This window comes from Orbicella franksi, chromosome 1, assembly GCF_964199315.1.
Source record: "Orbicella franksi chromosome 1, jaOrbFran1.1, whole genome shotgun sequence".
Taxonomy (NCBI): Eukaryota; Metazoa; Cnidaria; class Anthozoa; order Scleractinia; family Merulinidae; genus Orbicella; species Orbicella franksi.
In genome coordinates this window covers 36,018,229-36,034,136 of record NC_138145.1, presented here as the reverse complement: position 1 = coordinate 36,034,136, position 15,908 = coordinate 36,018,229, and the positions used below count along the sequence as shown (strand labels likewise).

General features: G+C 39.2%; 1 protein-coding gene and 1 long non-coding RNA gene across 2 annotated transcripts in view; both read left to right on the top strand.

Moving 5' to 3' along the window:
• Window positions 1–15,908, top strand: part of LOC145479996 (uncharacterized) — a 239,927-nt gene that overhangs the window by 113,390 nt on the left and 110,629 nt on the right. The gene's annotated exons all lie outside the window — the stretch shown is intronic.
• Window positions 10,634–13,594, top strand: LOC145480747 (uncharacterized). Its single transcript, XR_014048537.1, has 3 exons — window positions 10,634–10,990; window positions 11,868–11,945; window positions 12,898–13,594. It is a non-coding gene; the product is annotated as an uncharacterized LOC145480747 (long non-coding RNA).

Here is a 15,908-nt window from a genome sequence, read left to right as displayed (position 1 = left end):
ATTGCATTAAAGAGACCATGATCTAAGTTACATTAACCAGTTCTGATAAAGACAAAACCTTTAGGGTAGCTCACCTTTTCGTTACACTTTCTGCATTGCTTTCTGCTATCTTAACTGGTTTCACAGCGACCTTCTTCACTGTTCTTCTCCAATTAAAGTTCAATTTAACCCATATTTCAGTCCGCAGATAAGTTTAGTTCAGGCCTAAACAACCCTCACCAATACTTAAGTTTAATGTGGACCCTTGATCTATCGCGTGTGCCACACACTTAGGTTTAGTTCAGATATTTCAGTGCTCGCACAATGGTCATACAGTGCTCTGACACTGGTCATTCAAATCAACTCAAGACAGGCAAAAGTCCGGCCTAAACAACGCTCACCAATACGTAAATTTAATGTGGACCCTTGACCTATCGCGTGTGCGACTTGCTTTTCGTTCTAAAGTTGTATAAATGGACGATACGTTCTTATTTTGAGTTTGTCAGTGAGCGCAAATTTTTCGGATACTCCATAAAACACATTCCACACTTAAAATCTTCGTTTAAAAGCCGAAAATAAAGCTACTCCGCGGATCCTACAAACTCCAAAGGTCGGCCGCAAAGGAAAACTTTCTCGCTCCCCGAAACCAAATATGGCGATCTTATTTACTAGCTCCCAGAGTGCATTTCGTTTCCAGAGAGGGGTAGATCGTGCGCAACATAAAGGTCAAATGAACCAAAATTTAGACATTTTTTCATTTGAGTTCAAAGTGTTCATTAAGTATAAAATAAAAATATTCTGAAGTTTCAAACGAATTGGACGAAGCATTGCGGAGATTTTGGAATGTTAAAATCACTGTTTTTTTATCCTTCATAATCGTAGAGCGGTTGGGAAAATTGTCAGATAATTGTCGGAAATAAAACTTGTGACGTCACTGTTGGCGAGCTCAACAAATGCGGAAAATTTGAAACTGTTTTGGTTTCAAGTTCACAGTGAACTTCAAAGGAAAACCATTCAAAATCAAAAGTTAGCACTTTCAAGTTCCCCCAGGACCCAAAACTTAAAAAAGAATGGCTTATAAAAATGAAAACAGAATGCTTCATGTCCTCGAAGCATTTCCGCGTTTGTGTAAAACACTTTACCGAAGACAGCTTCGAAAAAAATCTTGTAGCAAGGAGTTTGTTTTGACCCTCTTTCAAGCTTCGTCAACTTGTAGTCAAGAAAGACGCGGTATCGACGATTTTTAACTTCACTATGGAACGTTGCAAGCCGGTAATTGGACAAAAAACAACGAAAAACAAACGAATAATATCCACCGAACAGCGGGCGAACTCCTTGGCCATTTCCTTGGGAAAATAAGGTTTGTATTTAGATCCAAAACCTTCCCCACGAAAGACTCACTGACGTAGAAACGCAACAATGTTCAAGTCAACAATGATGTCACAAAGCAGCGTCTCAGTTCCATCCCTCCATTAAATTGCGCGGTCATTTTGGAAACGTTTTCGTGAAGCCATCGGCTGTCTTCGTACTTTTAACTTTTTTTTACTCCTTTTCACGGCTCAGAAAGAAAAATTTCCGCGTAAGTTTCCTTTTACATGTTTTTTTTTTTTTTTTTAACATTTCATCGCTATAAAATGGCTGAAGAAAAGATGTCTAAATTTTGGTTCATTTGACCTATAAGCGAAGCCCGAAAAAAGTGCGAAGTCACTTATCCAAAAGAATGCTGCTTGCCAGTAATAAGCGACGACTACGTCATCGCATCATAAATCGAAAACCATTCAGTGGATAAAGTCAAGAAATTGTGATATTATAGGAAATAAGTAAAGAAGACATTTCTCCAAGTTTTTACTCCATGTGTTTTCCCAAACCGCAGATATTCGTCGAAATGTTCTGCAGAAATTTACAGAGCTCAGTATGGAACCGCCATGTTGGTGCACCTCTGTGGCGCACCAACATGGGGCTGGAAAAGAGTGTAAACATCTGGAACTTACTTTGGTTCTCTAGGCGACTAATTATCTGTACTGAACAAACAAGCATTTACATAAGCACTTTTCCTAATGCTGTAACTTCTAAAAAAGCTAAAAATCATGAGATAGATAAGTATTTTTCGACAAATGCAATCGTAGCTTTGTGTCACGCACTGCACACTATTGAGCTGTAAAATTGTAAACAGATATACATTTACCCCCTCTTATGCCTGATGGGGCTGTGGCTCTTTAGTTTTCGATTTTAGAAAATGATGTCCTCACGTGAAAACGATCTATATCGCCACACTTATTTGTGTGCACAGTATCTGTCATACGCAATAATTCATCTAGGTACCAATAAATATCACAAAACTGAGCCTTCAGTTCCTTTAAGATGCTTGTACATTTGTTTAAAACGAAGAAGAACCTTTGAGAACCATTAACGTTAAATCGGTTTTAACGAAAGGCACATATCAAGTAAAGTCATCTGTATTCATTACATCTCGATAGGTGACGCAGGGATGTCTGTTTATGGCACTTAGTCCCATCCCTCTCTCCGCCCCTAATTCACTTTTTTCTCCAGCTGCTATCAGCTTATTACGCTACTGTCGTGTTTTTGGGTGTGTTTATATTTTTCCTCTTCCCTGTTTAATTGCTACGATTATTTTATTGCTTGAGGTTCCCTCATATTTTATCTGATGGAATATTAAGGTGAGCATGATATTTCTTTACATCACAAGCATATGCATAGGTACAGAAAAGGTTCTCTGGTTTGAATTAAATTGTAGAATTACAAGTGGAAGTTTAGGAAAGCAAGAAATGTTATGAGAACAAGAAGTCGTAAGCGACTGTGAGATGAGATGAGATTATAGCGTCACGTTTTTTTTTTCGTTGTAACGACGGTGTCATTTACGTAGAATAATATAACGTAAATAATAAAAATACAGTGAAAATGAGACTTACATTAACACTTTAGAAGATGCCTTTGGAAGAACAAAAACGATGAATTATCTTCATCACTTCACGGAACATTCAAATTTCGCCGCTAACTAAAATAACAAGGCTGATGCCTGCGATCAATGAGCTATCGGTTTCCATTTATCTCAGGATGCCGAGAACGAAAAAAATCCTCGTAAGAGGTGATTTTGGTTAGTTTATGAACACAGACGGATTTTGGTGGGATATTTAAACTCATTCAGGTTTATGAACGTTATGATGGTGCGTGCAAACAAAATGGAAATTGTACAACGTTGAGTTATTCCTCAAACTATTCTATATTCAGAGTAAAGAAATTGGAAACAAAAAGCACTACGAAGAAACAAGAGAACTTGAAAAATGGCAAAGTGAAATTTCGCCTGAATATTGACGTTAAAAAGGAGAACGAAGACTCATGGCTGAATGCGATAAAGACAAAATTTGCATTTGTAAAAGGCCGACTGAATTTTAGCAGCAAGAGGGTACAACAGCAGCCACTGTTCACCTTGTGGAATTTCTTTCAGATACCTGGCTGAAGAATAACCATATTACTGTAGATATAATATATTACCTTTGTAGTCTGCTTGTATCTGGGGTTTTTTACGAGTTTTAGTTTCCAAACTTATTTCTCAGCCGCGTTAATCCTCGAAGGAGCAAAGACACCTGGCATCAAAAGAACTAGACACGGCATTTTATTAATTTGAGGCTTTCGCAAGTGGAGGAACAAATTATGAAGTTGAGATTGAAAAAAGTCAATTTTCTTTGTGAACTCCTCTCTTGAAACTATCGTTCATGTAGTTCAAAAGGCATTGCTTACTTGTAAAATATAATAGAAAATTACACCCGTCGCTCTCCAGAATTTTGTGGCAACAAGCTAAAATTAGACCTGAGTGAATAAGCCAATCAAATGGGAGCGTTGTTCATCCGTTGGGATTTGTGATTGGCAGGCTGAACACCTCAGCCTCCTGATATAGGATCGCTCCGTGTTTAAAGGGATACTGTCCCGGCTGATTATCCAAAGTTACATTTCCTAATTGTCCACTGCGAATGCCACCAAAGATACCAATAAATTGGATAAATTAAAAAAAAGTAAGAGATTGTATAGAGCAAAATAGAGCAAGTACTTCGGGGAAGAAGCTGGATTACAAGGATGGAGGTAAATTACGGTTGACTTTGTGACGGGATATTAAGAAATCGAAATTGCCATTCCACTGAAATTTTGAATCTTTTAGTCCTTATTTTAAGAGTTATTGTCTGAGAAAACCAAGCAGGTTGTCAAAGATGGGGGTCAGCCAAATTATTCCATACTAACATCATAGACAGGTTAGGTTAACTTATGGATAAATATACTAAAGTTTGCTCTTCAGGTGGTTTGGTATAGGAGATATGAGATCCACTCTCCATCACAACCTCAGGTCCTAGTTTTTCTGGTAAATTTGACCCAAATTTGACATCCAGCAAAAACTGTAAAATTTAGCGAACAAAGTTCGTGTTTTGTATCTGATATAAATGGACATAAAACTTCTTGTAAAAAGTCAGAGATATGAGAAGTAAGCACAAGTCAGTCTACACCATTTAGTTTTCAAATACCTATATTTCGTATCTGCGAATAAGCAACAAATAAGCCATTTTCAACTTATCGCAGAACGCACAACTAAAACTTCAGCAATAATCGGATGCCAAAACCAAACACTCTTACCTTGCCTCTATCACAAACAGCATTAATCTTTTTGGGCCATTCAAACACCAAGATACTACATCACCTCCATTTCTCCTACCACTCGATGTCCTGTACAGCACGACACGACTCAAGCAATGTGCTGTTTAAGCCGCTCCTGGATTTCGCATTGGGTTTGTTCGAAGTTGAACATATACAGTAGATCAAATTAGTTCAGCAAAAAATTTCAAATCGCTTCTCTTTCGAACTTAACGGAGAGAAAATAGGAAAACTCGAAAACGAACACAGCGGCGCCATGTTGAATTTTTTGACTCGGGACAGACTGGGAACTAGTTGACTGGTGGTACAGGAGGGATGGGTGATTGTTCCACGCTGTTTTCATAAGAAAGGTTTTTGACTGAAGGAAGGCTGGTCTAGGCTCATACCGTAAGTGGCAATGTCTAACGAACTATTAGGAAATGAAGATACGAATGAGAGTTACCAAACATTTTCCTTGCTTAATTTAAAACGGCCTAAGGGAAAATCGTTTTGGCATTTAATTTGCATTTTGTGGGCTTTGAATAGGCGAAGTTTCCAACGAATAAAATAAGAGCCAAAAACACAATAGTAATTTTGAGTAACAATACCGTAGCTCAGTTTGAAGTCTTGTTTGCAAATTCACTTGTAGAAACTCTATTTTGTGTTTTTTTTTTTCTTTTCAATACAAAGGGAAAAAATCCGGAAAAATAACGTCATATTATCTTACATCGTTAGAGCCTATACATGTACAAAAGTATTTTATGACAATTTTGTTCTTACCATATTTACATTTATGACGTGACATATGGTCTTCGCTTCAGTCTTAAGCGACAATATATACATTGCAGTCAGAAGCGTGATGTACAACGCAAAATGAGCTGCTCATTTTCAGCTGTTGACAATGAGTGCGGTCCAACACCATACGCGCCAAATGAACTTAATGTTATTCCTCTAAAATCATGCAGAAAGGATTTGACAGATTATCTAACTAATCTGGGTGTCAGCGGAAGTCGAGGCTTCGGGACACGGATTAACGAGGCTGATGTTATTCTCAACCGCGCCGGATTGCATTCACTATCAGAGGAAGACAGGGAAAGGGTTACCGTATGCCCAAAGCACACATACGAATTAACAACACATTACCAGAAGTTAAAGTCCAGTTGTTCTCACCCATCTCACAGAGGTGAAGCGAAAAAATTAAAAAATCCTCGTCGGGTGAACAAACAGGTGTCGGAAAAAATATATCAGGAGTTTCAAGGTTCAGTTCCAGTAGGATCCGGTAAGTACAATAAGCCAATATTTAAATTACTTCCTCGCAATTCACCTATTTTGCTAATTAATTTACTCTTTATATGTTACTTCAAGATATTTTCACCTTGCGTGTAGTTTCTTATCAGTTCGGGAATCTCTGCTAATTTGACAGATGCGTTGTTTTGTTACAATGTAACATTTCATTCAATTGAAATCAACATTTTTTTTTCTTTTTTTAGCGGTCTTGACGGTCGGGCCACTCCTACTATCCGTCTCCTATCATATTTAATAAGGTATCAAAGCGGAGACCGCAATCAATCTGATTTCGCCACAATGATCGCCGGCCTCTAAGGGCGGGACGAGGTGGGCTGGGGTAGAAAGTGCTCCCAATCCCTCTGTTTTTTCTTACTGAATTTGGTCACTACCAATGGTCACCCCTCACACGGGTAGAAAAAGCGTAAGAAGTTCCTGAAAATGATTTTGTTTTTGCTCTCCCTGTCTTGCTTTTCTCGGCCAGGGGAAAAATAAAAGAGTTAAAATTTTTACATTTTGACTCAACGCTTAGCCGATATCAAATGCTTTGTAGTTGCAAAGGTTTTCCCGAAAATGGTTGCATTTTCTCCAATTATATTTCCATTGGAGAGGATTGCAATGTTCCCCACTTCGTATCCAACCCTCGCCATCTCTTCACCACGGTGAGAAATAGAGTTGGAATTCATCACTTTCACAACAGTCTGTTTATTAGCACGAGCACATTTGTAAGTTTTTAATTAAGGGATTGAATTAAAATTGCAAATTAACACATATGATTTTATCCAGAAAAATTTCAGGTACTTATATTGAACTGGTAAACAAAGGAAAACAAACAACTGGTACACACGATATGTTCTATTAAATATTATCATTAATTCATTAATTAAGTCACACCTATCTAGGATGAAACGGAAAACACTGGAAAGGAAGGCACTGATTTGACGAAGAAAGAGTCTCCAGTAAACGAATTCAGTGGATTCAACTCTACTGAGTTAGACTTTAAAGACAACATTAACTTATCATATTCCGCTTCTTCCGAGTTTGAATGTACACTAAACAGTACTGTTACTAACCTTTAAGAAGAAGATGAAGAGATTAGCTTTTGGGTAGATAAACGGCATCAGCAAGAGAAACGTGCAGTCTTGAATGATAAATGACGAAGACAGGTTAGTGTACCAGCTTTCCAGAATCAGTCGTTCAAAATAGTTTGTACTGTAGGTTAAACAATGAGCAGAGTCCCAGTTAATGTTGTGGTTTGTCAGTTGATGATGTGCAGCAATGTGATTGTTCGCATCACCATTTCTCGTGGCTCGTTTGTGTTCAGTCAGTTTCGTGTTAAGGTTTCTGCCAGTCTCACCAATGTAGGAAGCCTGGCAGTCGGAGAATTTTATCTTGTAAACTGCTCCCTGTCTGTTGTTAGGTTCGTCCCTGTCTTTCACGTTGGTCAGTAAGTGTCGTAACGTAGTTGTAGGTTTGTGGGCTACGCGGATGTTGTAGGGCTGTAGGATCCGTGAGATGGTCTCAGAAGTGCCCTTAATGTAAGGTATAGTCACTGTAGTAACAGGTGTTGCGTTCCTGTTCGTTGTGTCAACTTCAGTAGGTTTGGTAAATGTTTCGTCTAATAAAGTCAGCGTTGTAGTTGTTTTTATGAAAAACACGTTCTAGGTATCTGTTTTCGTCACGTAAGCTGTCCGGTGTGTCACAAACTAGTTGCGCTCGTCTCGTCAAAGTATTTATAGTCGTGGCTTTGTGTGAAGATAAGCACAACATTGACTGGGACTCTGCTCATTGTTTAACCTACAGTAAAAACTATTTTCAACGACTGACTCTGGAAAGCTGGTACACTAACCTAGAATAAACGCCTCTTAACAGATGTCAACAACTACCGGCGCATTACAAACGACTTATCCATGACGGAAACGAAACCGACAAACGGACTTCTAACAGACCGACTTGATTTGACCATAGACTGACCGACCTATTTGACTAACAATAGACGGATCGAAACCAACCAATGACTGGTGACAAACTTTACACGAGTCTTTCAGCCAATACCATCATGGCTAAACTGACCAATCGCGTTTAACGGACCAGACTTATAACATCATCGACTGACAAAGACTATTCACTTGACTCTGAAGGTGACATCCTCTCAGGTTGTCGAAACGTCAGTCATCAACAACAGTTCTTTTAAGAACTACCCTAACCCGGACGATCACACTATACGAACTACTGATACTCCTGGCTTCAAAACATTTACTATTGGCACATATATCAGATGGAAGAATTAGTTCGATAGCTTCGACTCTAAATTCGAATTGGGAAAGTATATGAAGCACTCAAAAGGCCTAATACCTGCAGAAAGTGGGTCAAGTTCTCACTGGGGTGTTAACAACCATTGCGCCAGATCAAGAAGAGAAAGTACTGGAAGCACTGAGGCGTTCTTTGATACAACTCTTGCCAAAAAAGGAAACGAAAGCAGAGCATGCGCTGTCAAATAAGAAGTGACTACAGACCAACTGTCGATTTTGCTGGGGGTATATCACGAAGCGGAAAGTCGACAAACTCGATTGCACATTCTTTCAATGCTTGCGAAACATTTTTCAAAGGAGCTCAGAGAGATGATTCCAGGTCTTAGCAAATGGCAGATCGATCAAGCCCGTCGCCGTGCTACAGAAGAAGGACCAGGACAACCAGTGGTGTCTGCACCCATAAAACGAACACGCCTTGCACGGCACGAAAAATTGGATTTACTCTAAATTTGATCCTGATCAAAGTTGAGGTCAAATATGATCATAGCTTTGATCCAAACTTTGACTTGCGTCAAATGTTTGTCAAAACTGTCATGGTTTTGCCGATACATTTGATCCATGACAAAGAAGAGGGCAAATGTGATGTTAACTTTGACTCCACTTTTGACCCACGTCAAAGGAGGAATCAAATATCTTATGGATTTGCTATACATTTGATCCCTGTTAAAGGTGAGGTCAAACATGTCAATAACTTTGACTTAAGTTTTGACGCGCGTTAAAGGCGTTCAAAGACACCACGGCTTTGCATGCCTTTGATCTCTTATGTCAAAGGCGTTCAAAGACACCACGGCTTTGCATACCTTTGATCTCTTATGTCAAAGGCGTTCAAAGGCGCCATGGCTTTGTACAACTTTGATCCTACGTCATGTCATGTCAAAGGCGAGGTCAAATATGGCCATATCCTGCGACTCCTCTTTTAACGCCCTAATAGCCTGCGTTTTCGTATTTTTTTCGGTTTTAATGATTAAATGAAAGCTTGCTTTCTTGCCAATGTGTATTTTTTTAATAAAAAAGTTTTCACTTGACCTGGAGGTGGCACAAGAAAATAAAACAGCTCGAAAACAGCGTGGAAAACGCGGCTGCCAGCGGCTTCCCGCATTTTTCGAAGTCGGCTGTGAGGAAAGCAGACATTTTTCTTCATTTGGCTTCATTATGGCAGATCTGGTGAAATTTTCATTGTGTTTTGGACCAGGAAAAGGTAAGTCTTTGAATTTCGTTCATTTGTTTTCAATGTTCAGAGAATAACGGAATTGAAAAAGTAAATTAAACGCAGCAATGGCTACATAAAGGAATAAAGAGCTATGAATTGCGTATATTCATAGTAGGACAGATCCTCGGCGAAAACATCTTGGTCGAAGATTAATTGCACTTGACTGAATCTCAGTTCATCGGCAAAGCTCTTCGTTAAGAAAAGACAAGGCTTTATTTTCAATTCACATATACTTATTTACAAAAGTTGACAAAGGTAATATTTTTTCCTTACTCAGTCAAGTCTTGTGCATTAAATTGAAGTGTCCGTCATAACATAGATTTTAGCATGATCCGTGCTTGAAATAAACGTAACTTAATAATTAAGCTTAAACTTAACCCTATCTTCGTATAAATTGTTGTGCACAATGCCTCTGGTAATTTCTGAGCTTAAGCAATTCCCTTGAAAGAAAGCTCATGTAAATGTAAAGGAAATTTGCATTGAAGGAAAAACTCAGTCAGCCATGCATGACAATCCATCTCGACCTGACTTAATTATTATATTAATTATACCATTGAAAGAGTTGTTGACTCTGAAAATTTAATCTATGGATAAGTTTTTGCTTTTGTCTCTAGCTACCATTCTATTGAAAAAAGCTCTGTTTGTTGCCACGGTTGAAATTATGATGATGTTTCTTCATTGATGTTGATAAATGACTTCACTGGTGTGAATTTAACAAATCGAATGTGGTTTAGCGTGGTCTGCACTCTTATTGACAATGATACGCATCATCACAGTGGCCAAAATGATGTGGACTCGTGAAACGCAGCCGAGTGAGTCCACAACAAATTTTGACCACTGTGATGACAATCAGTTTGCGAGATCAGTAGCAACTGTAGTAAAAATATGTTTTGATATTTGTTGTATCAGGCTTATAGATTAGTCATTTGGAACTCCACTATCTCCTGGTCACCCCCCCGCCACAAACTTGCCAGGCATTTGACATTTTGAACTGTCTCCTGGGCTAAGAATGGTGTCATACCAGGTGATCAAATGCACCTACCCTGTGATATTTGCAAAACTGAGTAATAGAAATGTAGATTGAGTGTCGATGGAGTGTCGATTGAGTATCGTTCAGGTGTTGATCGAGTGTCGATTGAGAGTATCGATCAAGGGTATCGATCGACACTCGACCATGGATGTCTTTAGTACACATAATCCAGCTTATCTTTAGTGGGTGAAATTGTTACAATGTTTGATAAAAATCAAACTTGCCATTAGTTGCAAATTAATAAGCTGACCTCATAATAATATTATTATGTGACCTCTCTGGACAGTACCAAAAGTTTTAGAGTTTCATGTCTTGGTCTTTTGCGCAGTAGACAATTAAATGCCAATTAAAAACTGACTAGTGGAAATTTGCTTATGAATGTTGTTTTTATCCTTCAGCTAGCCATTGTAGGAGAACTGAAGATATTAACAGAATAAATTGGGAGAGGATACAATATGCAACTCTGTAGTTCATAGTCAACTCAGATGCAGTTTAATCATGCAGTGCTCCAAAGTGTGCAAACATCACAACATTTTGGTAAGTAAAAGGCTGGAATATTCATTTGTTATTTCTATATTTTGTAGCATAGACCATCTTATAACTTCTTCAGCCACAACGTTTTATATCTTTTTCCAGCAAAGAAAGTATATAAATAGATTTAAAAAACCTGGCTATAATTTACAAATATTATTTTAATTGATCATTTTTATTATAGTCTCATCACTCTGTGAAAAAAAGTTGTTTCTTTTTGGTTCATTTAAGGACATTGAGTGAGGAAATGTTGTCTTTCTTATGGGACAAATACATCAACTGGCTGACCTGGACGAAAATTAAGAAATTAAAATGTTGTTGAAAACATGCAAGGGATGGGAATCTTTTTGGTAAACGAATCAAAGTTTGCAACCCAGTCTCAGGAAATGTTGGTTTTTGATTGGTAAAAGCTGAGTTTTGCATCTAAATTTTGTGTGGTTGTCTGCAATATCAACTGTTTTGGTTTGGCCATCAGGGTTTCCAAACCAAATTTTTTCAAGCAAAATTAATAATATGATTAATTCATAACTATTGATGGGGTCAGTAGAGAATTTAAGGTGTAGAGGATTTGATAATAACTTAGTAAAAGTAATTGACAAAGACCTTCATTTGCTTCACTCAATTTAAAATTTTGTTGGCAAATTTGTCTGGATAATGGCCATTTCCCTCTATGAGATGTAGCTGCTGGGAGTCATAGTGGTTTTATTCATCATCTTGCACTGGATTTTTGTTTCAATGAATGCAACAGCTATGCGATTCCATGCAGGCATGTCCCATGTTAAATTATTTAATTTCAGGAATTTTTTTCAGTCGAAAAAAAGTGTACAAGTAGTTGCTAACTGTTGATATGTTTATATCCTCCTTTTTACATATGATCTACAAGGAAAATAAGGAAAAAGATAACACTACTGATCGTGAAGAGATCTGTGGAAATTACACAGGAACAGCAATATTCCCAAAGGTGTGTGTATTCCTCGTTTCTTGTCACAGTTTATGTCAGATTTGTTGGTTTTTTAGATTGCTATTTTGCAACCATGAAAGATCTTTGCTGTGAGATGTCTGTAAGAGACAGGCAGACAGATGGACTGGTAAACTGGCTTTAAGCTTTTTGTTTATTTGTGTCAAGCTGTGCACTTTTAAAATGACCCCAAGTCTTTGTTCTCTTATGAAATTCTAGCTGGGTATAAGCCCTTGTTCAGCCGGTGAAATTAGCTTGTTAAACTAGCTCTTAATGACATATCTGTGTGACCAAATCTCTAAGTAGAATGGAGAGAAATACAAAAAAAGGCTACGAATTGAGTCCCCTCTTCTATCCTTGACTCATGAATTCTCTGAAAAGTGTTATGCACTCTGATGGAAATATTTGTCCACAGACAGTACCAGTTCCCAGGTTAGCAAACGGTTTTCTTAGAGCAAAGCTCAAGGAAAACCGTGAGCTTTGAGGAGCACATAATGCCAAAGACATATATCTTTACATTTTTAAAGTCAAAATATGGAGCTATTGTGTTAATTATCCTCAGTCAAGTATATTACGCAACACACTGGATCTTTTGAAAATGAGGAATATTACTCATATTTTGCCCGGTTTTACCTGGGGCATATTCGGTCACGTGATGCGTTTAGACCAACCGCGTGAGCGAAAATATGTTTATGGACTACAGACAAGACTATTTTCACCGTTCTTTTGTTGGTGGACTGAGTTTAAGATTAAAATTCCAAATCTGCGGTAACATTAAATACATATTTGCTATTGACAGAAGCACAAACTATTCGGAGGAGGATTAATGAGCTGATTGGTCACGTTTTATTAATGTGATATTAGCAAAAACCATGGGTTAACTTTAAGGAATAGAATGCCAAGATTCACCCTTAATATTCATTTCCAACGTTTGTGTCTGTTTGCTTCTGTTTAGACTAATACGGACAAGCAATGGTTGACAGGATGGACTTATCCAGTGAAGATGCATTGATTAATTTCATCAACGCCTTAAACTTTGTCAAAATGTGTCTTCCCTAGAAAGCATGGGGATTCAGTTGGCATTGACCCCAACAATGCCAGTGCAGTTTAACCACTTTGATGAGAAAGAAGTGGAAAACACTGTATTCCATTCCACTTATAATGCAAGAATTAGCAAGTGCAAGCAGCAGAAAAGGAGAATTGCCAAAACATTACGAGTTCCATGCAACGGACTGTACGTGTCATCTGGAAAGGAGGCTTTTACACTAGTTGACTTTTGTGCAAAGTTTGCCATATCCTTCCCGAAATTTTGCGGTTATCCTCTCTATTGTCTAGTCTGGTCTAGTAAATTTAAGGAACTGAGAATTTAGCCATAGTACTTCAATGTTAGATAAATGCGCTTTATACCATGGAAAATTTGTTGACTGTTGTTTTCAAGATAGATAGAACAATGTTTTCCTCATGATCAGTCGCATTATGTGTAGTTTAAAACCAAGCCTGTAACATAGCTTTTTGAAATCTGAAGCCCAAAACATTTATGTAAGGTACTTGAAGGTATTTACTCTTAATAAAAACGGGAAAAAAAAAAAATTAAAACTGAGATGAATTAAGTTTAGTATATTTATTTTCCTAAAATCAGGTGCAATGATCTTTCCGGGCCGTTTTTTCGTTAACATTTGTCAAGAGGTTTGGTACAAAATAACGTTATTAAAGCTGACATAATCTTCAAAACTTGTCAGACATAAAACAAGAGTACGGATATGATTGCATCCTTCGTATGCGGTGCTACAAAGCCAGTGTAGCAAGCAGAAAAATGCGTATAAGATGTGGATCGCGCGAAACGTGATCAACGGTCGCGAATCGCGAAAGAGGAGCGCGAGCGAGAAGTTCGGGCGAGACGCGCGAACGCGGAACGCGCGGAGCACCTTTGACAAACCTTTGGCCTGCGTCACAGGCATCTTCGACCACGTCTTTAGCAAACCTTTGACTCGAATCGCAGACAAATTTGATTACACTTTTGGCCCGCCTTTGACAGTGCGCAAAGACGTATCAAAGGATCACCTTCAACCCTAAAAACACAGGCGTTCACAGGTGAGTAAAAACGGCCTTTCACGCCTTTGATTTGGTGGTAAAGGTTTATTCACAGATGATCTTTGATTCGCGTCACAGATCGTCAAAAGCGTGCAAAGGCGACCTTTACAAAACCTTTAACAACACATTTGACGCGCGGTAAAGGCGATTTTTCGTGCCGTGTTGATCCGGTGAAAACAAATCACTTCACAACTTTATTGCTAGTGCACTTTTTATACAGGACGTTGCCTATTCACTAAAGAACTAAAGCTGGGATTCTGGGGAGAAAATCACCATTCCGGATATGATTAGAACGATGGTACCTTCACGAATAATCAAGCAACACATTTCTTATTGCGAAGAAACAGAGTTTGAACCAGCCAGTGAAAGAACATTGTATAAAATCATCAATGTGTGCGCCGCATCCAAGCAGAAATCGCTTCAGGGTTTAGATTATTTCTTAACGGAAGGGGCACAGGCATTCGAGCCGCTCGAACGTGCGATTATCGTGCTTGTAGAAGGTGGTGCCACTTCGATTTGGGGAAAGGAAGCCAAGACCATCTTAAAAGAGGCCAAGCGTTATTGCAAGACCGACTTCAAGAGCCATGTTGGACCCGAGGAAAGATGTTTTGACCACTGCACTGGTTTCAGTCTCTGCGATCCTCACAACGGCGACTTCACGCAACATTGTGGTCACACTCGTGAAATGTCTTCCCCCTCATGCAGCCAGCTAGATGAGGTTTTATCTAATGTTATGAGCATTATCAATTCCCCGAAGCTGACTCTAACAGATGAACAGCAAAGTCAGGTTACATTTGACGTGACCCGTGCGGTGGAGGCAATTGCTAATTGGAAAGCCCATACGCTGCGAACTGTCAACCAAGAGCGAGCCAAGGAGGAAACTCTCGTTGCACTCAACGATCAAAGCGTTGTCGTAATTATGGACTGGGCAATGAAATGTCTTCCCCAGCGATACCGAGAACAAATGAGCAACTTTTACGGAAAGCGAGGAAAAAGTTGGCATGTTGCTTGTGTTTGGATTGGTTCTCCCTTGCGTCCATTGTAGAGCACGTTCTTGTTATATTACTGTCAAGCAAGAGCACCCCAATGTGAAGATGGCCTATCTGAAATCTGACAATGCTGGATGCCACCATAATGCCTCGCTGATTCTGTCCCTGAAGTCTATTGGTGAAAGGGCATGCATAAGTGTGCGAAGATATGACTTTTCAGATCCCCAATCGGGAAAGGACGTGTGTGATAGGAAGATCGCCCCAATGAAAGGTCACATACAGAGATGGGTGAACGAAAAGCACGATGTTGTCACAGCCGTTGACATGAAGGAGGCATTGGAATCTTATGGTGGTGTCTGCGGATGCAGAATAGCAGTTGCAGAAGTGGATGTAGCAAAGGCAGCTAAGCCGGTATAATGGAAAGGGATCAGCGCACTGTTCAACTTTGAGTTTCTTGCCTCCGAAATTAGGGCTTGGAAAGCTTACGCTATTGGTGAAGGTCAGATGTCTCCTTGTGATGAGGTAGGTCGATCTCTGCAGGGTCCAACAGGTCGTCATATAATCATGCCTCTTACGCCTTTCACCCCACTGTCAAAGCCAGGGTTGCTGATGATAAAGGCGAAACATATTACCAATTTGCAAGACCTTTTTATGTGTGAAGAGGAAGGTTGTGTGGCCACATTTCGAACCCAGGGGATCTCCAAAGCCACATGGATACTGGGCGACATGTGAGAGTGACGGAGCGCGAGACTGTTTACGATTTAGTGCGAAACGAAGATCACGGGAATAGAGTCAACGCAGGTTGGAGAAACAGAGCACGCACGAGCAAGTAGCCATTCGATGTCAACACGGAAGGCACCGCTACAGGGTTTGGCTCTAAAACGGC